Genomic DNA, 27184 nt, shown 5'->3' on the forward strand with positions numbered 1-27184 from the left:
CACCTGTATCCCCAGGTTGGCTTGTCTACACATCTGTGTCCCTTCGAAGGGGCAGGACGCAGCCCAAAGACTTTCCCAAGACCTTGTGCAGAACTGAGCACACACCAAGTACACAGTGAACGTGAGCTGGACGGAAGTACACATCCAGATCTTGGACCATAAGCAGCCCCCCACCTGTGCCCGGCTGATCACCCACGTCTCATCTACAGAGGCTAGACAGCCCACTAGACAGACAGGTAATCGGAGGCTCTGGGAAGCCAGGGCCCTGCCCTGAGGTCCTGCCAGGAATCACACACAGGCAATTGGACAGCAAAGCCCCTGGCCTCTCCACCTCCTGCCTCCCTGCCTTTTGGATCTCTAAGTTGGTCCTGCGAGGGGCAGCTTGAGTGTCAGGAATGTGGGGTCTGGGGATGAGGACAAACATGTGAGGCCCGCTCATGGGTGTCAGGCATGGACTACAGCACCCCAATGGCCCCTCTATGTGGAGGTATTATTATCAATACCCCCACCTGCCAGGTGGCCAAACGGAGGCTGGCAGCAGCAAAGGTCCCTGCCCTTGTGATACAACACAGTGAGCACAGTTGCTTAATGGAGGAGCTGGAACCTGAGTCCAGTGCATTTGGAGCAGGTACCTACACTCCTGACCACTGCCCTGCCGTGCCCATCACACACACCCACAGCTGGGACAGGTCTCCCAGAGATGAACTTGGACTCCACAACAGGAAGGCCTTCCTAGCAGGGGGAGCGGTCCTTGGCAGAAGGAAGGGGACATCCCGTCCCAGGAGGTGTGCAAGAAGCCAGGGATGTTGTGACCCAGCTTTGAAATGTCCCAGTTTCCTGGAAACGGGTCCTTTGATCTCTATCTGAGAGAGCTGCTTCCCCCTCTCTGCCTCCTTCCCTGTTCTGACTTCCTCCTGCCTGCCCCCCTCTGAGCTTCTTCAGCTTGCTTACCTGGAACATGAGGTAATGTCTGCCCCTGCTTCTTTAGAGATACTGTGGGGATTAGAGAAGTAAACCCCTAGCCGAGTGTACAGTGGGGATCGGGCTGGGCAGGGGCTCAGTTAATAAGCCTCATCATTAGCGTGCCACTCCCCTTTCTTCTGGAGACCATCCAGGCGGAGGCAGGACCTGGGACTTACCCTGCCTCTCCTTATACGGCCAGTGAGCACCGCCTTTCGGTCCTTCCAGGGGCCAGTGAAGCAAGTCCACTTCTCTGCCTCACTTTTGTGTCCATCTAAGGGATGAGGCACCCGCCCCCTCTGGGGAGGTGGTGGGTGGAGTGGCTGGCCCTGGGTGCCAGGGGATGCCCAGAGCAAAAGGATGCCCAGGAAGGGGGTGTGTCAAGCTCCTGCCCATCTTCGAGCTCACGCCCGCGCCCGCCCGCCTGCCAAGACTTCCAACTAGAATCCACGTGATTTCCCGGCAGCGGCCGCTGGGTCCTCGCTCGGGCTGGCTGGCTCGCTCGCTAGCGGCTTGCGCCGCTTTCAGTTTCAGGCTGAACGCGAGATGCTGGGAGCGCGGCCGGTGAGTGCGCGCCGCGCCGGGGAATGCAGCCCGGGTGCAGGCCAGCGGGGCGCAGGGCGGTCCAGAGGTCAAATCCTGCCCGCAGAGGGCAGGAGCTTATGCCGGTGGGGTGGGGGTGGGGGTGGGGGTGGGGGTGGGGGGCATGGAGCAAGCGCTACCGGTGGCCAGGTGGATGGGTGGACCGACCGACAGTGGCGGAGTCGGCGTGCAACCCGTAACTAACTTTGGAGAGTTTGAGAGCTGAGTGGTAGGTTGCAGGGGAAGACAGGTGGGGGTCTCCTGGGCACGGAGGATGCATCTGTGGTTCCCGCCTCCTGTCACCACCTTGCCATCGCGCTTTTTTGATTTTCTTCCTTCTCAACTTTGAGTGGCTTTTAAAAGAAGCATGCAAGTTCTTTGTGCACGATTCTGATGGATTTGACCTAAGAAAGTGTCTGCTTACGGAAAAACCTTCCCGGCACAAACAATATTAAGAGGAACAGAATCCGTGGAGCTCAATGAACCGGCAGATTTTGACAGTTGCCTCCAGGCTAGCCCCCATGGCCACCTCTAGCCCCCACGGCCACCTCAGTTCCGACAGCAGCCTATCTCGGCAGCACGCTTCAGAATGTGCTGAAAGATACAGCTCTTTTAAAAACAAAAGCGTCCAACAGTAACTATGGGGGGTGGGGTGAGATAATTTCTTAATGTCTAATCTCCAGAGACAGTTTCTAATGGCCATGTCCACTTCGTAGGTAGTAAGAGTGGGGCACACCAGTGTGGTGGGAGACACCCTGGGCCCCTGGGGGGAGTGTAGAACCCACTTTTCAGAAACACGTTGAGGCAGCGGGCTTTCAGAAGGATTACTGCCTGGGAAACCCGATGGGGCAGTTCTCTGCCCAGAGGGTCCTTGTGAGGCAGACTGGAGGGGACACAGCGCCTTGGGTTTGCGTTTAAGTCACGGGCGAGAACATGGCTTTCATTTATGTCCCCGCAGCCCTTTGCTCTTCCGCATGGTTGTCAGCCACCACTCCCACCGTGGCAGTCAGGACCCGCGTGGGTCAGGGTGACTGTTTTGGAAGGTGCTAGGAAGGCCCCTTTTATAAGTTGGGGTACTGGCATCTCCTTATTCAAAAGCAGCTTGAAAACCAAGCGGCTCTTAGCTCCCGGAGACCTGGAGGGGGGCAAGAGGTAAAGCGGACCCGGAACTGTACCCCAAAACCTCGTCCCTTCAAATGCCTGCCTTCCCTCTGGACAAACAGGGGCTCGGAGGGCTTGTGCTCACCTAACCTGACTCACGGCAACCCAATAGAACAGTGGCCCAGGGCTCTGGGACCTGAACTCTTTCCGGAAGCAGGCTCTCTCATCCTACTGTGGAGTGGCTAGGGGGTCGATCTGACAACCCGTCAGCCAGCAGCCAGTACCTCCACACTGCAGCCCTCCCCTCCCCAGCTCCTTCTCCTGTAGGGTCATCTCTGCTGTGGCTATGAGTTTGATTTTTTGGTTACTGACACGCCCTGGTGATAGAGCGGGTACCCACTGGGTTACGTTTGCAAGGTCAGCAGTTCCAATCCACTGCTTTGTTCCATGGGGTGGGGAGGGGGAGCGGGAAATGAGGCATTCTGTTCCCATAAAGCCTTAAACCCCCACAGGGCAGTTCTGCTGTGTCCCATAGGCCCTCTAAGGGTGGGGAATCCATTGGATGGAAGTGAGTTAAGGAGCACTGGAGTTTAGACACTGGGCTTGGAACCCACCCAGCAGGGCCGTGGAGGAAGGACCTGGGTGTCCTATTTCCCTAAAAGTGTCAGCCAGGGAGCCCTAGGGAGCAGGTCCAGTCTGCAGTGCACGGGGACAATGAATTTGGTTTGATCTCACTTTTCTAAAGGAGAAATAAGTCTTGAAGCGTGTTAGACCTGGTCACCCTGCTGGAGGACAGAGGGGACGGTGGGCAGAGCGATGCTGCGCAGGTGCACAGGTGCACTTCCTTCATACCTTGTTGGACTCGCCCCAGCTCACCACTGAGTTCACACGCCTGCCGGAGAGCTCCAGGTTGGCTGGCACCTGGCCTGGCAGTAGGGAGGGGGCTGAGACGCATGGCATTGGCGCGACCCCCCTGGGCTGGTTTGCCATTTTCCGTCCCAGAACCCGGGATTTTGCCTTCCTTCAAAGGCTGCTTCATGGATTAGATGAGAGGCAGTCTGCCAGGTGGTGGTTTTCCCTCCTGAGCCTTGCTGTAATGAGCAGAACTGTATTGTCTCACGGTGTCGAAGGCGGGCAGGCAGTTCCTGGTGCCGGCTCTCAGGAAGGCTGTCTGCGCTGGTGGGAAAAGCCCCTTCCCAGTGTCTAGCAGCCTGCTTCCGTAGCAGCCTGGGACCTATAGGGTCACTAGGTGTCAGGAAACACTCCCTGGTAATGGTTCTGATACCGGTGGCTCCAACCCAGTTGAAAACGGTTTCTTTGTTATGCTAATGAGCAGCCTCCCCCCACCCCTCTGACTTGAGATCTAAACGACTCAAAGAAGCAGGGTAGTCAGAGGCAGAGGGTGCATGCCCCGTGGATAGAGCCCAAACCAAACCAACAACCAGCAAACTGATTCCGACTCACAGTGACCCTACAGGACAGGGAAGAACTGCCCTCTGGGTTCCCAAGACTTTAAATCTTAACAGGAGTAGAGGGCCTCATGTGTTCCCCATGGAGAGGCTGATGGATTTGACCTGTTGACCTTGTAGTTAGAAAGAACTGCTGACCTTGTAATCAGCAGCCTGCTACTCCACCAGGGCTCCATTGAGTAATAGGCCCTTCTCTGGTGGGCAGGCTATGGGACACCCAGCAGTCTTGCCCCTCTCTGCTGCCCCCCACCATTCTACACCTGTGGTCGCACATTCAGCCAACACCCTCAGCAACATTAGAGTGACAAGGACTACCAGAGGTGGGCTCCTATAGGCTTTAACAGGGTGTTTGCCCAACATAGAAATCACATCCTGGACTGTGACAGTTGAGTGCCCCAGACCTCTATGTCGGAGCGAGACCCCCATTCTGCTCCTGTGGATCTGGAAGGTGAGTGTGGGTGGGGTCTAGTTTTCCTGGTGCCCTCTCTGGCTAGACTCTTCTGCTCTGTGGCTGTCCGGTCCTTCTTGTTAATAGTGAAACTAACAGGTCTTCTTGGAGGGAAGCAGGATTTACTCATTCATCCTGCCTGCCTCAAGGCTGCCTCTCAAATCACACCAGGCTTCTGAGAAATTCCCAGACACCAGAACATCTCTAGACAAGCCTGTAGCAGCCCTTCTGGGGAGGGTGCTCCGGCCAAATTCATAAAAACAAAGATGGACTCAAACTTTTAAAACTAAATATATATTCACAGAATGATAGATTAATAGAATGATAGATTAAAGGGGACTTCAATATCTCCCATCACATCACTTCTCAGTTATTTAATTTCCCAATAGCTAACATGGGCATGGGGCGGGCAGTGTCCTGTGCCAGGCTTACAACTGTTGCTATTAACTGTTGTTATACTTGAGCCCACTGACTCAGCAGTTTTTCGATCTGTTGTGCGTGGGGTCACTACGAGTCAACACCAACTTGATGGCACCAAACAACAACAACAACAATGCATGCGTATGGTACAAATGACAAACCATGCAAAAGAATCTATAGTGGAAAGTAAGTCTCTCCCTTGTCTCCTAGCCACCTAATTATTTACCCTGGAGGCAGCCAAAATTTTCAAGGTCATACATCTCCTTCCAAAAATAGTCTAGGTGGAGCTTTACAAACATAACGCTCTGGGAAAAAAAAAATCACACATGCCCACTGGTTGGTTTTTGTTTGTTTGTTTGTTTGTTTTAATACTTAACAACATAGTTTGGAAATCTTTTCACAAACAGGGCTTTAGCTCAAACTCACCTGTGGCGGATTTAAGAAACTGACAAGCTCCCTTGATGGAAGGGCTGTACCGCCCTGGTGTGAGAAGCAGGTGACTGCTATCTCAAGCTTATGGAATCGAGAGCAGTGGACTTTGGTTCTTTGCTTTGAGGGTGCTCAGTGAATGGGGACCCAGAACTACCATATACTTATGATGATTTTAACGCTCGCTTTGCTTTCTTATGACATGTTTTAGTCTGGTAGGAATGGTTCTGTTTTTTTCAATGAATTCGCTGTCATTGTTTGTGTAAATAATGTCCAGTTTAATCTATATAAGTCAGCAATTTGTGTATTATGGTGTGAAAGCGAGCCTATACTTGCACGATTTCCTTTTCTCGACAATCTTGTAAATTCTATACCATTAGCTAAATTAATGACACTGTCGATAGAATTCCCTTCTACCCCAGACGGATGGTTGATAATGTTCTCTATCATAAAATGATGATGTCTCTACAGTGAACCCGAGTCCTAGCTAAACCACGGGTAGATGAATGGATTTGGGGCTCACACTTAATTTTAACCCCAACCAGTTCCCATGACATGGTCCTGCTCGATACCTCCCCTTATGAAGAGGTCACTGAAGACATGGGCGCTCCAGCAAAGCGTGATGGAAAAAACAGACGGTGCCCGGCTATCAGAAAGAATAGCGTCTGCGGTCTTAAAGACCTGTCTTCAAACAAGCAGCCATTTAAGTGAGGCATCAACTAAGTCCACATGGAAGAAGCACAGCAGCCTGTGTGAGCCACGTATTTGAAATAATAAAATCCAAATCTGAAGGAGGGAATGGTATCAGGACTTAAATGCTGAATACCTAGTTTTCAGGTGGCTATGGATGACAGTGGAGACCCCAAATTCACTTGGAGGGATTAAGCCACCGGTGCAACCCAGGGATGGGCATAGCCTTGCTGTGAGACAGGCCATTATAAAGTCAAGGGTGAAAAAGATGCAGTTAAGTTAAATGTAATTCCTTAATATTTTATCTTCCTTTTGGCTCATTTTAAAGCATAGGGTCTTTTCGTTTGTTTGTTTTGTTTTATAGTAATGCCTTCTATTCTATTTATTTAATTTTTTTCTAAATTATTTTATTAGGTGCTAATCCAGACATCATACTATTCCATAGTTCAATCATATGCAACAGTCTTGTACAATTGCTACCAAAATCAGTTTCAAAACATTTTCTTCCTTCTTAATTGTCTTGATATCAACTCTCCTTCACCCACCATGTCCCCCACCATCTCCCCGCCCCAGGAACCCTTATTCAAGTTGTTGTCCCTGTGGATTCATGTATCCTGGTCTTCATATACCGAATAACATAGAAAAACACGTAACAAAGAGTCAAGAAGGCTGTCAACAGTGACAAAATACAACAGAGATAAACCCCAATATGGAAAAAAACAAAAAACACAGAAAAGATTACAAGTCAAGTCAAGCCCAAAGCGTATCAGAAGGGAGATCAAGGGGACAACGTTAAGGTTTCGGTTTTTAACATTTTCTGCTTTCTTTTCGATTAAGGTTTTCCTGTCTTATGTACAACCATGGCTGTGGGGGTTGGGCTTTCTCTTTGCTTCCTGTTTGTGTTTTCGGTGTAATTTTCTGTATGTGAGATCCAAGACAGGTGAATCTACAGGGCCCATCACTGGATTAATTATGACCCCGGGGCCTGGCAGGGGAGGGTGGAGAGAATGGGGAGCAACAACAGTGAGTACAAAAAGAAAGTGCCCTGAGATGGATGTGGTGGTGGCACGGTGCTTTTAAATATGACTGAATCATAAGGTTGTATCACACGTGAAGTCTATGCCAATAAAACTATTAAAAATATAATAAAAATAAGGTCAGCTTTTCTTTTTAAAAAAGCTGTCTCTTTTTCTTTTTAATAGCTATCTGGCAGTTCATTGTATGGGTGCTCTATGGTACTTTTTAATTAACTTATTAGTGGACATTGAGATTGGCTCCTGGGTCTTCTGTACCAAATCATCGTCATACTGGGTATCGTTGCACAAGCATCATGCTTAAGGGTGAAGGAGTCAACCTTGAGGACTTAATCTAGAAGTGGGCTGGCAAAGCCAAGGGAAATGTCCACTTTGAACAAACACAAGCAAATCCCCCTCTTTCATTATTGTGTGGATTTTCGCTCCCCTCTGCTGGGTGTGAGGGTGCCTGCTTCCCACAACTTCCTAGCACCCCGGGTTGCCAAACGTCTCACCCTGCAAACCCGGGCGGCGAATGGTGGTCCCTTTCTCTACTCCTCTGATTACGAATGAGCTTGGACGTCGTTTCCAATATTTGTGAGCCAGCTGTACTCTCGTTTCTATAAACCATTTCCCCTTGGCTCATTTGCCCCCACTGGGATGTTGGACTTTTTCCTACTGATCTGTAAAACCATCTTACATATAAAGGAAAGTATCTCTTTGGATATGATGATGACATCATTTACTCTTTTATTTTTACAATACTATTGTTTTAGAGAAGGTTTAGGCTTTTAGAAAAATTATGCAGAGTGTAGAGAGAGCTATCATGTGCCTTTCTCCCCCTGCCGCTCCCCACGGTTCCCTCTGTGCTTAGCATCTGGTATCTGTGTGGTTGCTATGACTCGGAATCCATTCTAAGGCAGGGAGCATGTGTATTGTATTAGTATTAGGATGGTGTCGTTGTTATCCTTGAGGAACCAGTATCAATAGATTATAATGAACTAAAGTCCATCTCTTCCCTTAAGCATCATCTGCATTGTACACTCCCATGGCTTTATACGAATTCATGTCGTGTGTCCGCCATTACAGTCTCATGAAGAACCCTTTGACTGCGCTTAAAATATTTTGCACATACGCATCTCAGTTACCTCACTGTGTATACCAAGCACTGTCTGTGTGTGACGCCTCTGGCTTGGTGTGTGATGAGAGATGACTACGTGCAACCTACCGTCTCCTCACCCCCACCCCCACACCATGCCCTAGTCCCCTTGGCTCCTGCAAACCTGCCCCCGCTCTAGGGTTACAGCAGTGTTGCTGCCCGTGAAGCCACTGGGCTTAGGGAAGCCCAGCAACGAGCAAGAAAGCAATGGCGTACAATGTGGCATGCAATGGGAGTGGATGGAGGGCAGCTGGTGGGGGGGCAGGGGCAAGGGCAGGGCTGGGGCTTTTAGGACAAAGGGAGCCTTTGGAACTTTTGAGGGTGAACCACGAGGCTGTCTGGAGGAAGTCGGAGCTAAACAGAAGAAACAGCAAAAGGAGGAGCAAGCAAGGGAGGAGGAGGAGGCGAAGTTGTTTAAAATCCGCTGTGGTCACTCACTGTTGCTTCCTGTGAGTACGTGGAGCTTCATGCAGGCTGAGACTGAAGCAAGAGCCCACGGCTGGTGCAACCTCGCAGCCCTTCCTGAAGCAAGTCCCAGGTCATGGTATTGGGAACCGATACAGTGTTGGAGGCATTCTATCTGCATCCGGAAAGGCAGCCTCCCCCTTGAGCATCTTTGCAGCATCGCTTGACTCACACCCTGTCTTCTTGCATTAGGCTAAAGTCTAACAGGAGACGTCTAAAGAAACATAGCGTTGCTCGGTGCCACCAGGTTGGTTCCGACTCACGGGGACCCTGTGCACAAAAGAACAAAAACTCTGTCCCTTCTTGCGTCATCCCCGCAATGGTCACAATTGAGCCATTGCTGCTGCCACCGTGCCGGTCCATCTCGTGCAGTGTCTTCCTCTTTCTCCACTTTCTGTCCTTTCAGTCCATCCGGCATACTGTCCTCATCCGGGGACTGTCTCTCTTGATACGTGAGACAAACGTATGTGAGATGGAGTCTCGCCATCCTTGCTTCCAAGGAGCATTCTGGCTGTACAAATCTTCCGAGACGGATTTGTTTGTTCTTTTTTGAAAACAGTTGTATTTTGTCACTCTGTCCGCGTGTCGTAGAATTCCACGATCCAGTCATATCAAGAAGTGTTGTACTATCATCACCACGGTCGATTTTAGAGCGTTTTCTGCTTCCTCGTCCTCATTGCTATTTGTGTTGGTATTTTTTTAATTGCGGCAAAAAATATACACAGAAAAACATTCTCCAGTTCAACAACCTCAACGTGTCTCATGCTGCATCATTTATTCTAATCTGCGTGTTGTGCAGTCTCTATGGATACCCTTTCCAGATGCTTCCACCATCATTAATATAAGCTCAGTGCCCCCAAAACAAAACTCTTTCTCCTTCACCCATGGTAACCATTGGTCAAGGTTGTTTGTTTGTTTTTTAGTAGTTTTCTTGCTAAAATATTCACATATATCACTTTGGGAAAGAGTGGTACACACACCATCACAGTCCCTTCTGATGCTCCCTCCCCCCTCTTGCATTCATGGGTTGCTCCCCCCAAACCCCTCCCCCTGCCTCCACCCACATCCCCAGGAAACTCTTGCATCAGTTATTGTCTCTGCGCATCCACCCCTTCTGTGCTTCACAGACTGGGAGACCCAACAGAAACAATAAAGACCAAAGGAAACAGATTTGTCTATTCTTCTGGCAGACCACGGTACTTTCTATGTTCTCCTCCAGCACCAGAGTTCAGTATATCCATTCTTCCTCATTCAGTGTCCACCTCTCGCATGTAGGTGAGGTGATAGGAAATTCCAGGGGTCAGGTGCACCTTCGTCCTCAACGTGGCAGCCTTGCTCCTGAACACCCTAAAGAAGTCTTGTGCGGTAGATTTGGCTTATTGTCGCTGCTTCCATGAGCTTTGATTATGGATTCAAGCAAGAAGGAATTCTTGACAACTTCAGTCATTTCTCCCTTTATCATGATTGTACCTGTTGGTCCTATGATGTTACCTATTAAGGATGTAGGTCTTCTTCACATTGAGTTGTAATACATACAGAGGGCTACAGCCCTCAACCTTCGTCAGCAAGGGCTCCAAGCCCTCCTCACTTTAAGCAAGCAAGGCGTGTCATCTGATTGTCATAGGTTGTTAATAAGCCTGCCTTGGTTTTCTTTTCTTTTTAATTAATCATTTTATTGGGAGCTTGTACAACTCTTATCACAGTCCATACATACATCCATTGTGTCAAGCACATTTGTACATTTGTTGCCATCATCATTCCCAAAACATTTGCTTTCTACTTGAGCCCTTGGGATTAGCTCCTCATTTTCCCCTCCCTCCCCGCTACCCTCTCCCTCATGAACCCTTCATAATTTATAAATTATTATTATTTTGTCATATCTTACACTGTTTGACGTCTCCCTTCACCCACTTTTCTGTTGTCCTTCCCCCAGGGAGGAGGTTATATGTAGATTCTTGTAATCGGTTCGCCCTTTCCACCATCCTCTCCTTCCACCCCACATCCCACGGTATCACTACTCTCTCCTCTGGTCCTGAAGGGATCATCTGTCCTGGATTCCCTGTATTTCCAGTTCCTATCTGTACCAGTGGACATCCTCTGGTCTAGCCAGTTTTGTAAGGTAGAATTAGGATCATGATAGTGGGCGGGAGCAAGGAAGCATTTAGGAACTAGAGGAAAGTTGTATGTTTCATCATTGCTACACTGCATCCTGACTGGCTCATCTCCATCCTGAGATGCTTCTGTCAGGGGTAGTCCAGTTGGTCCAGTTTCCTATAGATGGGTCTGGGTCTTGGGTCCTCAATCTGTACTCCCCCTCATTCACAATGATAAGATTTTTTGTTCTTTGTTGCCTGATCCCTGATCCCTTCAACACCTCGTAATCACACAAGCTGGTGTGCTTCTTCCATGTGGGCTTTGTTGCTTCTGAGCTAGATGGCTGCTTGTTTACCTTCAAGCCTTTAAGACCCCAGACACTTTATCTTTTGGTAGCCGGGCACCATCAGCTTTCTTCACCACATTTGTTTATGCACCCATCTGTCTTCAGTGATCGGTCAGGGAGGTGAGCATCATGGAGTGCCTGTTTAATAGAACAAAGCATTCTTGCACTGAGGGAGGACTTGAGCATCTTCCTCGGTTTTCTTCATGTTGCCCAGCTACTCAGATTGAATAAATAGGGCGAAATTATCCAATCCTGATGTACACCTTTCCTGATTTTAAACCACTCAGTATTCTTCTTGATCCATGTGTAGGTAGGTTCCCCATGAACACAGTGAAGTGTTCTGGAATTTCCATTCTTCTCAAGACTATCCATAGTTCGTCACGAACCACGTGGTTGAATGTCTTTTCATAAAGTAAATCTCTCTCTGCTGTCAGCCAAGATCCGTCTGATATCAACGATGCTATCCCTCATGCTACGCCCTCTTCTGAACCCAGCTTGGACCGATGGACATCATGACTTTCACTTTTAAAGTATTTGAAACAATGTCGTTGATTTCACTTTGAAAGGCGTGTGTTGAAATGTAGAGGCAGGAAGTTGCCCTGCCCTCAAGCACCCACAGACCCAACATTCTGCCGGAAGCCTGGTGTTCCCCTGGGTGGAGGGGCGGGGGACGATGTATGGTGACTGAAGTTCAGTATACATGGACCAGCAGCTCCTGATCCATTCCTAGTGCTCTTCCTGGTGAATTGGAGGGAAATCCAGACCTTGGGGAGCTGGTCCTGGGAGACCATCCAGCGATTATCTTGGTGCCTTGTTGAAAAGAGAAGTAGCCTGATGTTTTCTTGGTTTTGTTTGTTTTTAACAGGTTTTGGGGCACATATCATACAATTCAATAGTCCAATCACATCCGGAAGAGTTACACAGTCATGACCACAACCAATTTTAAAACATTTTCTTCTTCCTTTGTACTTCATGTTATTAGTATAATAATTTTTTCTGGGTATCTTTTTTATTTTATTTGTTTAAATCATTTTATTGGGGGCTCGTACAACTCTTATCATAATCCATATATCCAGCCATTGTTTCAAGCACATTTGTACGTTTGTTGCCATCATCATTTCCAAAACATTTTCTTTCTACTTGAGCCCTTGGGATCAGCTTCTCATTTTCCCCCTCCCTCCATCACAAACCCTTCATAATTGAGAAATTATTATTTTCATGTCTTACACTGACCAATGTTTCCTTTCACCTACTTTTCTGTTGTCCATCCCCCAGGGATGGGGTTATATATAGATGATTGTGATGGGTTCCCCCTTTCTCTCACCACCTTACCCTTACCCTCACCCTCCTGGTATCACTACTCTCAGGGGTATCACTACTCTGAGGAGTTTATCTGTCCTGGAGTCCCTGTGTTTCAGCTCTATCTGTACCAGTGTACATGCTCTGATCTACCTGGATTTGTAAGGTAGAATTGGGATCATGATAGTGGGGGGAGGAAGCATTAAAGAACTAGAGGATGTAAAAAAAGAGGAGAAAAAAATGATTAGGGCAAAGAATGTACAGCTGTGCTTTATACAATTGATGTATGTATATGTATGGACTGTGATAAGAGTTGTATGAGCCCCTAATAAATTGTTTAAAAAAAAAACCAAAACAAAAACTAGAGGAAAGTTGTATGTTTCATCAGTGCTATACTGTACCCTGACTGGCTCATCTCTTCCCCAAGACCCTTCTGTAAGGGGATGTCCAATTGCCTATAGATGGGCTTTGGGTCTCCAATCAACACTCCCCTCATTCACAATGATAAGATTTTTTGTTCTGGGTCTTAGATGCCTGATACCTGATCCTATTGACACCTCGTGATCACACAGGCTGGTGTGCTTCTTCCATGTGGGCTTTGTTGCTTCTCAGCTAGATGGTTGCTTGTTTATCTTCAAGTCTTTAAGACCCCAGATGCTATATCTTTTGATAGCTGAGCACCATCAGCTTTCTTCACCACATTTGCTTATGCACCCGCTTTGTCTTCATCGATCATGTTGGGAAGGTGAGCATCATGAAATGCAAGTTTAATAAAACAAGGCATTCTTGTATTAAGTGAGTACTTGAGTAGAGGCCCAATGTTCACCCGTTATCATAATTCTAAACCTATAAATATATGCACATAGATCTATTTCCCCATTCTCATATATAAATATATTTACATAGGTACGTGCCTTCATTTAGACCTCTATAAATACCCTTTGCCTCCTAGTTCATTCATCTATTTTTCTTTAATTTCCTCTTGTCCCACTATCATGTTCAGCCTTCATTTGGGTTTCAGTAAGTCCTCTCGGTTACATTGCTCTTGATCATGCCCTCCTTGCCATCAATTTTTGGATCACATGTTGTTCCCTTGTCCCTGTTTTTATTAACACTCACTTCCTTTCCCCTACCTCCCCTTCTCCCATGTCCCCCCACCCTGAACCGTCGGTCCCTTTTTTTTTCTCCTCCGGATTACTTATCCCATCTATCTTGTCTAGATAGACATGCAGAGACAATAATAAGCACAAAAAAACAAGACAGAGCAAAACAAAGCAACAAAAGAAAACAAAACAACAACAACCAACGACAAAAAAAAGAAAGAAAGAAAAATCCAGTAAATAGTTTAAGGTTTGTTTGTTGACCTTTAGGAATGTTTTCAGGTCAAGTCTGATGGGGTGCCACACCCTGGTCCCACATTCTATTCTGGGTTTTCCCCTGGGACTTCATGGCTCTGCTCCCTTTGCTGTTCTGTTGCACACTCTTAGAGTTTCGCCTCAGTGTGGTGGGGTGCAGCTTGATGATTTATATGTCTCTTAGTGCTCTGAGTTCTTGCCGGCACCGTGTGGCCCCAGCACCCCACATTTTGATATGGACCGATCATTGTTTCCCCGGGAGCAGCCAGCAAGATGACTTTAGGATGTGCCTGGGTTGTTATTGAGCTGCCGTCGTCCATTTGCCCCTCAACTGGGGGCGACCTCGCACACAGTGGGGTAAAATCTATTGGGGCCTCTGTGCCAGCCTCACCACTAGTTGCAGCCCAGAGAGTATGACTATTTGATCATTCCCCCGCCCCCACCCCTACCTCAAGCTGATTTTTGGAAGTAGATCCCTAGTCCCTTAGTCTGGAAGCTCTCCTGAGACCTGTTCAGCATCGTATCAACACACAGACTTCCACTGACAGGTCATCATCCCACCCGAGTCTCCGGCGTGGAAGCAAGAATTCCACCACGGATGTTCCACCAGTCCTCATAACTGGAGGGCAGGGCATTGCATTGTTGTGTCAGAGAGCAAGAAAGTCGTTCCATTTCCGTTCTCTTTAATCGTTGCTGCCCCATCAAGGAGCGGGTCTCAGTCTGATTCTAACATGGGGGGAGGCATTTCTCAGATGACTCCAGTTTTGTGTGTGCGTGGATCTTACTGTTGGCCATCATGCCCACATTTTCAATGAACTCTGCACTGGTTTAGTTAAGTCTTGGGGTTCTACATAAAGAACCCTGTCATCTGCAGAGAGAGAGAATTCTACTTTGTCTTTGCCGATTTGGATACCCTGGCCGTTTCTGTGACGTCTTTGCTCGAGCCACGATCTGCAGGATGTTATTCACTAAGGGTGGTGATAACGGGCATCCTTATTTGCTTCCCGTTTACAGGGGGCCCGCCTTCCATTTCTCTCCATTGAATGAAATGCTTGCTGCTGGTTTTGCATAGACTTTGATTCCGTGGAGGAATTTCCCTTCGACAGCTAGTGTATCTAGGGCTCTAGGAAAAATGAGTGATGGATGCCTTTCCGGCATCAATTGATAGATATGGTTATTCCCTCTTGCTCTGTTTGTATGGTCGACCACGTTGGCTGTTGTTCTCCTATGGAACCATCCTGGTTATGACCTGTGATAACTCCCTCTTGATGATGATGAAGGTTTTTAATGTTTTGTTGAGTCTTGTTGATTAAGTCTTTGCATCTCTATACTTTCCGAGTCTGGTCATGTCTTTGCCTGGTGTTGGGATCAGGGTTATAACTCACTTCATAAAATGAGTTTGGGAGTTCATCATTCCTTTCCATGTTCAGGAATAGTTTGGATGGGATTGGTGTCTGCTCTTCTCTGAATGTTTGCTAGAATTCCCCGGGGAAGCCATCTGGCCCAGACTTTTGTTGTTGCTGGAAGGTTTTTTTTTTTAATGACCCAATCTATTTCTTACAGGTCATAATATTTCCTATATCAGTCTGCTGTTGTGTGTTTCTAGAAATGTGTCCATTTCAAGTGTGTTGGAGTTTAGTCTTACTTTTTTATCATTATCTATAATTAAACAGTTGTATTTTTTTAATTTCCGTTGTGATGTCCCTTGTTCCATTGCTTTAAAGAAATAAAAGGAAAATAACGAGGTATAAATTACCAAGGGCATATGAGGGAGGGGGGAAAGGGGAGGGAGGGGGGGGGGAAAAAGAGGACCTGATGCAAGGGGCTTAAGTGGAGAGCAAATGCCTTGAGAATGATTGGGGCAGGGAATGTATGGATGTGCTTTATACAATTGATGTATGTATATGTATGGATTGTGGTAAGAGTTGTTGGAGTCCCTAATAAAATGTAAAAGAAGAAAAGAGAAAAAAAATGATTAGGGCAAAGACTGTACAGATGTGCTTTATACAATTGATGTATGTATATGTATGAACTGTGAAAAGAATTGTATCAGCCCCAATAAATTGTTAAATAAAAAAAAATAATTAAAAAAAAAAAAAGAAATAAAAGGTTGGGGAAGGGACTTTCCATGATGCGTTTGTGGGTCATCCTTGCACAGGGCCATGCCAATCTTCTCTGTATCGTCCAACTTTTGTACCTGTGCTATGGAAGCCAGCGCTCTTTCCATTTCTGCTCCTTGAAGTTTGCATCGTCGCCTTTTCCTCTGGAATAATTGCCAGAGGTCTGTCAGTTTTGCTGCTCCTTTTAAAGAGCCAACATTCGTTTGTTATTTTTCCTTCTCTTGAGTTTTCTGATTAATTTATTAATGCTCTAATATTTATTATTTCACTTCTTCTGGTGGGTGAGACTTCCTTTTGCTGTTCTTCATCTAACTATTGAAGGCATGAGGCTAAGATTTTGGTGGGGTTCCTCTTTTTTGATGTGCGCAGTTGTTGCTATAAATTGCCTTGTCTACGGCCGTACCACCCCGAACGCGCCCAATCTCGTCTAAATTGCCCTCTCAGTACTGCCTTTGCTACGTCTCAAGGCTTTTGAGATGTTTTTTTTTTTTCTGTTCTCATTTGTTTGAGGAATTTCTAGATTTGAATTATGTACTTCTTCCATTACCCCGTCATTTTTAAGTAAGATTTTGTTCGATTTCCATGCATTTGGAATTGGTTTTGCCTTTTAAATGATTGATGTCTAGTTCTACCGTGTTGCGATCTGCAGCATCCCAGTGTTTTAAAATTGGTTGATGTTTTATAGATCCAGGTAGAAGAAATGATTCATTCCGTGAGGAAATCTCACATTGTATACATCTGCAATGTTGAGAATTTCCCAAACAATTGAGCATGGCACTTGTAGGAAGAAAAAAGAACAGAGGTCTATTAACGTGATAATTCGGTCTTGCAAGATGACCACTTCTTAAAGGCAATGTTGTGTGCTAGCTGGAAACAAGGTTAGGCTTCAAATCAAGGTTAGGCTTCGGTTTTGAATTACTCAGAAGCTGCTTCTTCATCTGTAAAACAGCGGAAGCATCTACTCTGAAGGTTGGCTGAGCATGTAATGAGGAAAGGCAGGTGGGATGCTGTAACGGGGCTAAGAACTGGTGTCCCCACTCCGTGTGCTGTGCATGTTGCGTGTGTCAATGCCTTCATTCCTTTTATTGGTCCTGCAAGACAGACACACAATTGTCACCCATTTACAGACGAGGGAACCGTAGCAAGAGAGATCACAAAACATTCCCAACTTTGCACGGTACGAAGGGTTGGATCAGAATGTGAACCCAGACCTTCTGACCTCAGGCGCTCTCTCATCAGCTCCCTAGATGGCCGTGACACTGGAACTGTCTGCAGGACTAGGAAGCCTTAGCTTTCTCCCACAGAGAGGCTGGTGGTTTCCAGTTGCTGAGCTTGAGGTGAACATTCAATTGATACCACGTTGCCTTAAATCAGAACCAATACTTAACTGAACCCTCCCTGAAAAAAACGTAAGAACCTCATGCATGAGACTGAAATCTCCTTCACTCACTGTAGCCTGCCCCATTTCAGTCCCCACCGACGAGGGAACCACTGTTTGGTGTGTTACCTTCCAGAACTGTATCAAAGTCTCTGTCACATACAAATTATACGTACGCACATTTTTTCCCTTATCAACACGGTGAGCTTCCAAAGACCAAATTGTCCCCTGAAAACCAGCATGGCGATGCTGGCAGATGACACATCAGCTCACACAATGGAGACTGATTACATCAGTGCACACCACCCAGCTTCCTCGATGGATGCCTCCGTCATGTTCACACATGATTCTCGCCAGCCAGTCAGCCAGGTTAACACATGACGCTCACCAGCCACAGTTGCTCTGGCTGCATGCTTTGGCGTTCATGATGCCAGATATACATCGTTAATGTGCAAGCTAGTCACACTTTTTTACTAGTGTCCTCAATGCAAAATGTTACTTAGTAACGATTTTGTTGCCACCAGCTTGCACTTACAACAAGAGTAGCAATTTTACCTAACAAATGACAGCAGAAATGGATACATCCAGCCTGTGTTGTTGCCCTGAAAGCTGGTGACATGAAAACAAGGGAAGAAGTCCAGAAGGGCCGCTGGCAACAACCAGGGCTCCTGCAAACGGACCATGGTCAGGGTGGAGCAGGACCAGGCCAGGTTCGGTCCCATTACCTATAGGTTACCATGGGTCAGAACCAAGTCAGCAGCAACCACCACCAACATGTATCGCTCACCAAGTGCCAGAAACTATTTCACGTGTTATATTCTATAAACTTACTTAAACCCCACAATAGCCCTGTGAGGCAGAACCTGATGGCATTCTCATTTTACAGATTAGAACACTGAGGTGCAGAGAAGTTACATAACCCACCCAGTGTCACACATCCTGCACACGATCAGTCCTAAACTTAGACAGCTTGGCTCTCAACCTCTAAGTTTTAAATATGCTGCTGGTGGTGGTGGTGGTTAGGTGATGTTGAGTTGACTGGAACTCATAGCAACCCACGTACAACAGAGCAAAACACTCTCTGGGGCCCCACCGTCCTCACAATCATGCCTAGACCTGAGCCCATTGTTGCAGCCACTGGTTCAAATCCAACTGGTTGAGGGTCTCCTTTTTTTTTTTATTGCTGGCCTGTTAGGGGGTGGTAGAATATAGTCTTGCTGTTGTTTTTATGAATATTTTAAAATCAGGGTGCATTATATTGTGCATATTATTATACAATGGTTTCTGTACTAATACATCGTGCAGATCCTGCTGTATCAATATATAATCAGTAGCTTCGATTGCCATAATCCCATCGTGTGGCCACACTGGACTTTATTGATGGGCATCTGGATCGTCGCCACTTCAGTGAAAGTGCTCCTTATCCACGGCTCTGTGTGTTCTTGCTTGTGTGGCGTATGGAGCAAGTTGCCTAATTGTTGAGTCAAAGGGTTGGACACACTTCAAGCTTAAAGGCTCCTGCCAATTTTCCCGTCCAAGTGGGAAACCTAGCTCCTAGGCTGCAAGCCTGGACCTCGGGACCGACCATCTCCTTTCCAGCTCAGCCTCTCTCCTTATCCTTCTGCCCCAACCCAGCACAAGATTGCTCGGCAGCCTTGACCTTGACCTGGCACCTGCCATCCTCAGTGGGCAGGAGTTGATGGGCTTTGGTGTGTTGGGGAAGCAGGGCACCGGTTTTCAAGGGGACTCTCCCCTTTAGGAATGGAGAGCTGGGTACCCCTTCCTGGGGACCTGGAGAAGAAGTTCCTGGCTTCACACAAGAGGTGCTGTGGACCCCCCCCCCCCAAGCACCGTGTGTTCACCCCCAAGACTATGCTTTCTTGGACTGATGTGTTGCCTGCCAACCATTTTCGAAGATGCTCAGATGATTCTAAGGTTCAGACAGCTTTGGGGACCACTGACTTGTAGGCTGGAGGTAAAAGCCCCCCTGAAGGCCTAGGGCCAGTGTTCCAGAACCTTCTCATCTAAGTCTTTCCAACCACCAGCTATTTTCTGTGAGCCAGAGGTGTGCACCACTGACCCAGACACCTGGCAGCTGATCAGGCTGGGGCAGGCAGCAAACCAAAAGGGAAGATTAATCATCTCAGTCCCCCAGGAGGGTGTGTCTGAAAGTCCTAGTGGTTCTTAACGGGGGAAGGCACCTGGTTTGAAGATGGTGATTAAGAAGATGTGTGAGTTGGGCTGGACCCCAGGTGTCCAGGTCCCTGTGGGACTTGAGGCAGGGATGCCCCGCTTTGACTGCGTTGGTCTCTCTCCAGCCTCCCTGAGAGGCTGCGCTGGTTCACTGCCCGACTCTGCAGCTCTCTCACTCTGGCCTAAACAGGTCCACTCACAGCTGAAAACCACGGTTTGCTCATTTGTCACACAAGTGTGGGTGAACACATGGCTTTGAGCAGGGTCCTAAGAGCACAGCTAAAGGGAATTGTAGAACTCCTGTCCTCCACAAGAGTGTCAATCATCTGTTAGGACCCACCCAGTCAGATGTCTCTGCACAGTCCACGAAACACAGGCGGACACCTTTCTAGTGGCCCCTGCTCAGCCGAGAGCCATGTGACATCAGCAGTCATAGCCTTTGCCGCATAGCCTTCCCTGAGCGGGGCTTGGATTTCTGGTGATTCACTGCTACTGCTGCAACTGTTTTTGTTTGTTTTTCATGATCTTTCTTGAAAGTTAATGTGATCTTAATGATACTGTTTGCTACTTTTCATGTCCTGTTGCATCATCTTTCTTTGGATGGGCCCACGAAGGGGTCTTTTGCAGGCGGCTGCCCAGGGAGCTGGCTTTCTGTGTCCTTGGCACAGCCGTAGAGGAACAAGTGTGGCTGGCGTCGCATCCGTTTGTTGGAACACCTCAGCTGATATTCTATCAAGTCCTGGAGTTGTGTTTTTCCCTAGTGCTTTCGATGCAACTTGGGCTTCTTCCCTCCATGCCCTCAATTCTTGACCACGTGCCGGTTCCTGAAATGATGGAACGTTGACTAGTTCTCCTTGGTACAGTGACAATGTAAAGGACGCTTCCAAAAGTTCGAGGGAAAATCTAATTAAAAGGGAATGAATTTTCCCCATGGGCTCCTTGTCCCCTGACATCCCTTCTGCCCTCTTTTTTATGCTTCCTGTTCATTCAATATCTTGCCAAATCGGATCTTTGAATATTACAACTCAAGGCGTGAATCATTTCTTCAGTTCGTTCAGCTTGAAAGAATGCTCTTCCCTGTTGGTTTCCTGGTGCTCCAGTCTGTCCTCTTGAGCTGCTCTTGGAAACCTGGGCAGACAGAGCACCAGGAGAGGGACGCTGCAGAAACCAGTGCAGAGGGACCACGGCGAGGAACACCCTACCTACCCTTCCAGAGTGCAAGACCCTCAGCCTAATGATAAGGAGGTGTTGATCGATTAAATTGATTAAAGCAAAAGAGTAGCAACATCTGCCTACAGAATCCCCTTTGTCATTGGCAGCGGAGTCCAGATCCCCAAATCTCCCCACCAACTTTTTCTGTTCCAGGAGCCAGCTAGGGTGGCTGACCAGCTGAACTGCAGGGGCGTCGCTCTATGTGACCGGCCTGAGGCTGGTATAAACACAAATAGGCTTGGCTCTCAGCCCAAGCAGGGGAGCTCCAGTCACCTAGCCTCACAGGCCTGCCTCCCCAGTAGCAAGGATAGCACAGCCTACTGAGCCACGTGGGGATAACTGTACAGGGCAGCCTGGAGGAGGCGAACATAGTGAATAGACTAACTCTCCACTCAAGAGAGGGAGCCCAGCTCTACTGGGCATTACCAATCCCCCTGTCCCGAAGGGGCAGCTCTGCACAGCACCACGTCTGAAGGCACAGCCATTCACAGGCCTTTTCTTTTCTTTTATGAAACTTCTTATAACACACATCTGGCCTATTATCAATGTGTTCGTCTAACAATACAAATAGAAACTGCAACAGTGGTTTTAGAAAGCGCACCGAGGGAGTTTGGGTGCGAGACAAAGACTAAACCCCTCAGGACCCACATGCCGACCCCAGCTGACATCCTGGACAGACCTAGCCATTCACCAGCTGTCCCGTGACACCAGCCCCTGGTCAGCGTGCCACTCTGCTCAGATAAGCAACCTGACTTCTGAGTTGGTTATTGCTTCAATCATCCCACCTGAACTCCATTCCCTGACCCCTACTTGGTCTCCTACATCATCCCAAAAGAGCAAATCCCATTTCCTCTGACCTGGCTCACCAGAGGCTTATTCCTTTGAGATCAGCAGTTCTCAACCTGTGGGTCACGACCCCTTTTGGGGTTGAATGACGGTTTCACAGGGGACGCCCAATTCATAACAGTAGCAAAATGACAGTGATCAAGTAGCAACAAAAATAATTTTATGGTTTGGGGGTCACCACAACATGAGGAACTGTATTAGAAAGGTTGAGAACCACTGCTTTAAGAGAATTAACTTACATCACAAGAATACAGGACTCTCAGCCCTACCAAACACCAAAATCATTCCCCCCTAGTCTTAATCACAACTGTAGCCTGACATCTTAAGAGATCACAAGGTAGTAAATCAGCATGCTACCAGACACTCCTCAACTGCTCAACAGACCTCTGCTTTACACCACCCAGATGTCCCCCCAGGACACGATCTAGACCTCAACTGTAATTCTTTTTCATTTTTCTGGATTGTAGTTGCTCTGTGCTCTATCATTCCTATACCCTCCCTCTCTTTAAAACAAAGTTTTTATGAATAGTCTTATGATTCATCCTTCATTGGGCCTTCATCACCTGTTGGTATACGTAAGGACAAAAATATACATTGCTTTACTTTTATACTTTCTAATCCTGGGACATATCATCAATCCACAAGTTAGGACTCACATCAGAGACAAGCTCCTGGGCAAAACCTAGAGCCCAAACAAACATATATACTAATAGCAATCTGCTTCTTACTCTAGGATTATCTTTCTCTATTTCATTTATTTATTCCTCATTTTTGTGAATCTTGATTTTATTTCATTTTCCCCCAACAGTTTTATTGGCATATAATTTATATATCATCTAAGTCAATAGTTCAGGCATTCAATCATAACAAAGAGAATTGTACAATCACCACCACATCTATCTTAGAGCATCCTCCCGTATTGATTAAATCACCTTTAAAGTGAGTTGTGCCATCACAACCAGTTCTAGTGCACCCTCGCCCCTCCCACCTTCATTATTTGCTCCCCAAGTCCCCTTTCCCTCCCTGTGGTCTGCCCCCACCCCCTGCATTCCCTCCAACCCCTTGTGTCAGTGATTTTCCTCCTGGGATTCACAGCTCAGAAACCCAACAGAAAACAATAAAAAAGAAAATCACACTACAGTGGCAAGGATAAAATCTATAGTAGAAAGACAAAAACACAAATAATGTGTAAGGAAAATACCTCCATCAACATTCAAACAGCCGGGAAGGAAATTTCTGTCATGGAACAAGTAAGAGATACTTACACCCAATATAACTCAGACCGTGTCTATAGGGAGGTCAACTGGCCAAGTATCAGATTCAATCCAGCATAATCAAGATTACAGGGGCCTCTGCCTGATAGCAAGGCTGTTTGAGACTCTTGCCTTTGGCTGGAAAGGATCTGCCAGCGGCTCAGTCCGACCAGATACTCTGCAGATGGGTTTGGGGCACTCACTGTCCTCCATAGCCTTCTACAAATTGGGTGTTCATCATGTGTGTTAGTCTTGGTACTTCAGAGAAACAAATCCACAGAAATTCATTTATAAGAGAGAGTTTTATATAAAGATTAAGTGTGAATCAAGAAAACATCCCAACCCAGTGCTGCCCAAGCCCACAAGTTCAACATTAACCTATTAACCCATATGTCCAACACCAATCCACAAAGTCCTCCTCCATCTCACAAAACACACTATGATGCCAACTGCAGGAGGAAAGCCAAATCATTGAGTGTGTAAACATCTCAGCACTGTCAGGGGTCTCCACACAGCTGCTCCAGCACCCAGGGCTGCACTGGGGTAGGTCCATGCGGCTTCTCCTTGGGGATGTCTTGCAGGAAGTGAGCCTTGCAAGCTGAAGCAAGGAACTGGCTAAGGCAGCTGCACCCTGGTGGGACCATCACAAAGCAAGAGACCCAAGAACTTGAAAGGCGAGGTTCACCGAGCCATTTATTCCTCCGCCCTTCAATTAACCCCACCTGTGTTTATTGGCCAGGCTGGCACAATACACTACCTCATAATGTTAGCTCTGATCTTTTTTTTCCCACTGTATTCAAATTTTTTCATTGTCATCTGTCATCTTTGAATCACACAAGCTGGTCTTCTTCCATGTGGACTTGGTTGACTCCTCGTTCAGATGCTGCTTATTTGAATGCCAGCCTTTAAGACCCCAGATGCTATGCTGATTGCTAGCTGGGCACCATCTACCTTCTTCACCACACTTTGCTGTAGCACCCTTATATTCAATGCTTATTTCAAGAAGGTGAGTCTCAAGCAGGGCTATGATGTAAGAACTAATTGTTCTTAAGTTGGAGCTAGGATTTGGTGTGAGCCCCAAACCCATTCCTGGATCTATACTTTTTTTTTCTTAATGTAACTTGGGATTTAATATATATGTCATATCATTGCATAGTTCAATCCTGTCCAACATGATTGGACAATTGCTTCCATAATCAGTCTCCAAACATGCTTTTCCTTCTTGGACATCTTGATGTCATCTCCTTTTCTCTCCCACCCCTCTCCCCCAAACCCTTGTTACTTCCTTTCCCTACAGGATCCACGTCCCTGGGTTTCATTTACCAAAAAAACCCCAAAAAACAGAGAAACAAGTAACACAGCTTCAAGAAGGTGACCCCCAGTGGTGGTGCACCTCTGAGATGCACCCTGATATACACAAGCATGAGCAGGAGATAACAGAAAGGCCGTCACGGGCTTCCCAGAACAACCCCTGTCTTCATACAGCGCACAGGGCGGTGATGTAGCAAGACCTCGTTTGTCTGCCCATCAGCAGTGCCCTCCTCTTTCTGCTTCCTCTTTCTGGCTCACGTCCTCTGGTTACAAGTGTGCCTGAGGCATCTGCTTTTCTTTTGAACACTTTTGATCTCTTGCCCTTTCCTTCTTCAATTTTAATAGCTAAACGTTTATTTCACAGCTCTTTATACCTGGGTTTTTTTAAATCTTTCTTCTCATTAATCCTTCTTTTTCCCTCTCATCCCCATCCTCATCCTCACCCAGCAGCTGATACCACTCTTACAAATCTCTTCTGTCCTATATCATTACCCAGTCCCCCGTCTTTGCACAACAGGGACATTTTGGGATCTAATTTCCTTTAGTTTAACCCACCATCTAAGGCAGTGGGTCTCCACCTTCCTTATGCCGCGACCTTTTCAGACAGTTCCTCGTGTTGTGGTGAGCCCCCAACCATAAATTATTTTCGTTGCTACTTCATCACTGTCATTTTGCTACTGTTATGAATCAGGTGACTCCTGTGAAAGGGTCGTTCAACCCCCAAAGGGGTCGCGACCCCCAGGTTGAGAATGGCTGAAATTCGAACATGACCGGACCCCTCCCTGTCTTGCTTCCTTTCTCCCGCCTCTGACACATTCTCTTCCACATTTTTATCTCCTCCCTAGCACTTACTCGAACACTCTCCCCCAGATCCTAAACATAAGGTATCCACCACCCCTCGACTGCACCCCCTAACAGAGTCTACTTCTCCCACAAACCCCCACCTCCTAATAACACCCCTAATCACCACAGCAAGATGCCTAGGGAACAGAGGATATCCGTCCACACACAGAAAACAAGAGAATCAGGCACAGATTATCAGACACTAACCGGACCTAAAGAAATGCCTGAGACGGAACACAGGACAGCACTATCCCCCCGAGGAAAGGAATGTAAATGAAGGACGAGTGCTCTCATAGACAGATAAAGGAAGAGTCTGAGAGCAAAGGGGCAAAACTTTAAGAAGCTAGAAAGCTCACTACATGCCGTACAAGAAAAACTCCAAACAGAAACACAAAAGCCAAACCCTACAATAGCAGAATTACGCAATCCTATAAACAGAGACCTGAGACACGGAAAAACAAATGAGTGAGTCTGAAGACAAATGTAGACTCCAATCTAAAGGAAGAAAAAAGGATTTAAAAAATGCAGAGACCGAGAAAAGCGTGAGAACTATGTGGGACCCAACCGAGAGGAGCCACGTGTGTCATGGCGGTTCCAGAGGAAGAAACAAACAGAACCCACACAGAGAACTGGAGAGTGTTTTGTGGTGCATATCTTTTCCACAATTGAACAACAAAATTACACAGTTAGCAACGAGTACAAAGAAGATCTTCTAAAATTGGTTGTGGTAATGTTTGTGCAGCTCTTCTAGATGTGTCTGAACTATCGAATCGCACGGTTGGTGGATGAAGTGACATTCGTTTCTTATATCTCACCATTTCTTCCATTCGGTTTAACGACTCAACCTTCAAGAGCAAGGCTCGGAGTCTGGTGGTGTCCGTTTGCCCTTTTCTCTCTTCCCTGTCTTTTTCCTCACCTCCTGCTTTCTTCCTGGGTGCGAGCTGGGAAGGCATCCTACAACCCCTCTGTCCCAGTCATGGCTGTTTGGTGTGCACAACCTAGTCTTGAGTTGACCCCTAAACTCAGGTGGGATAGAGTCAAGGTCAGACTCTGGCGCTTGTGGACTTGATATCATTATCGTCAGCTTAAACCTGAAATGACACATGAACAGTCAGCCATCTGTTCGGCGACCAGCCCCTGGCCTTCTTCAGACTGAGAATACTGGGTTTTCTCTCCCCGCCCCAACCCCGCCCCCTCCGTCTTCATATTCTCCACAGATGGATTGTATTTGACTCTTGTGCATCTGGAAAGATCCACGTGTACAGTCGCCATTTGTATTGTTGCAGAAAGGTATTTGCCATGAGTAAACCACGGGTCTTGCCAAATTCCTATCATAGGCTCTCTGGTGTAATTTCCATCCCCAGGGGCGAGGGTGACCAGGGGTTGACTCCGAACGGCTGGGCTGTACCAAGTCCAGGGACAGAAAGCGCTGCGGTGGGGAAGAATGGGATCCGAGGGGGAGGGAAAGGTCCGGTTCTGGGCTGCCTGTCCCCAGACGCGTTCTGCAAGCCGGGGCAAGGCCTGGGGCCTTCTTGGCCGCATTTATCGTGGAGTTTGGAAGTCAGGTGTTTTTCCTGTCTCGTTTTTCCTTAGGGGTGCACACAATGGAAATAACCTGCAAGTCCCGCTCAGGGCACAGTACTCAGCCCAGGTACTCCGAGTCCCTCTCACTGGGCACCCTCGTTTCCTGCTGCTGCCACATCACTCCCAGTAGGTGCCATTGATTTGGTGCCAATGTGTAGCGACCCGACATACAACAGAACAAGCTTCGTACAGCGTACACCTGACCTTGCGCCATCCACAGAACTGCTGTCGTGTTTGGGCCAGTTGTTGCAGCCACTATGTCCATCTATCTTGTGGAGGGAGGGTCTTGCTTTTTTCACAGCCTCTTGTGTGAGTCTTGGTAGACTAGAGAAACAAATTCACAGACGCTCACATGTGTATAAGAAAGAGTTTTACATACAAGAGCAGTTGAATATTGAGAAAATATCCCAGTCCGGTCCAGATCAAGTCCATAAGTCTGAGATTAGCCCATATGTCCGATACCAATCTATAAAGTCCTCTTCAGACTCACGAAACACATGCAATGAGGCCGAATGCAGGAAGATCACAGGCCAGTGGGTGGGAAGTCTTGTGGATCCAGTGGCAGTGGAAGCATCTCAGCGCTGACAGGGGTCTCCACGTGTGTCTTGTCGGTA

At 47.3% G+C, this 27184-nt stretch overlaps 1 protein-coding gene and 1 non-coding gene across 5 annotated transcripts in view; one reads left to right on the forward strand and one right to left on the reverse strand.

Moving 5' to 3' along the window:
• The first annotated feature begins 1204 nt into the window (after nt 1-1204).
• The window catches only part of NLRC5 (NLR family CARD domain containing 5), a 98590-nt gene continuing 72610 nt past the window's right edge, over nt 1205-27184 (forward strand). For all 4 annotated transcript variants that reach the window (XM_075536346.1, XM_075536348.1, XM_075536349.1 and 1 more), the window contains exon 1: nt 1205-1524. The gene's annotated coding sequence lies outside the window, so the exon portion shown is untranslated. The remainder of the gene's footprint in view (nt 1525-27184) is intronic.
• Nucleotides 15944-16048, reverse strand: LOC142432877 (U6 spliceosomal RNA). The gene has a single exon (XR_012780974.1). It is a non-coding gene; the product is annotated as a U6 spliceosomal RNA (small nuclear RNA).

The sequence above is a fragment of the Tenrec ecaudatus genome, chromosome 18 (assembly GCF_050624435.1).
Source record: "Tenrec ecaudatus isolate mTenEca1 chromosome 18, mTenEca1.hap1, whole genome shotgun sequence".
Taxonomy (NCBI): Eukaryota; Metazoa; Chordata; class Mammalia; order Afrosoricida; family Tenrecidae; genus Tenrec; species Tenrec ecaudatus.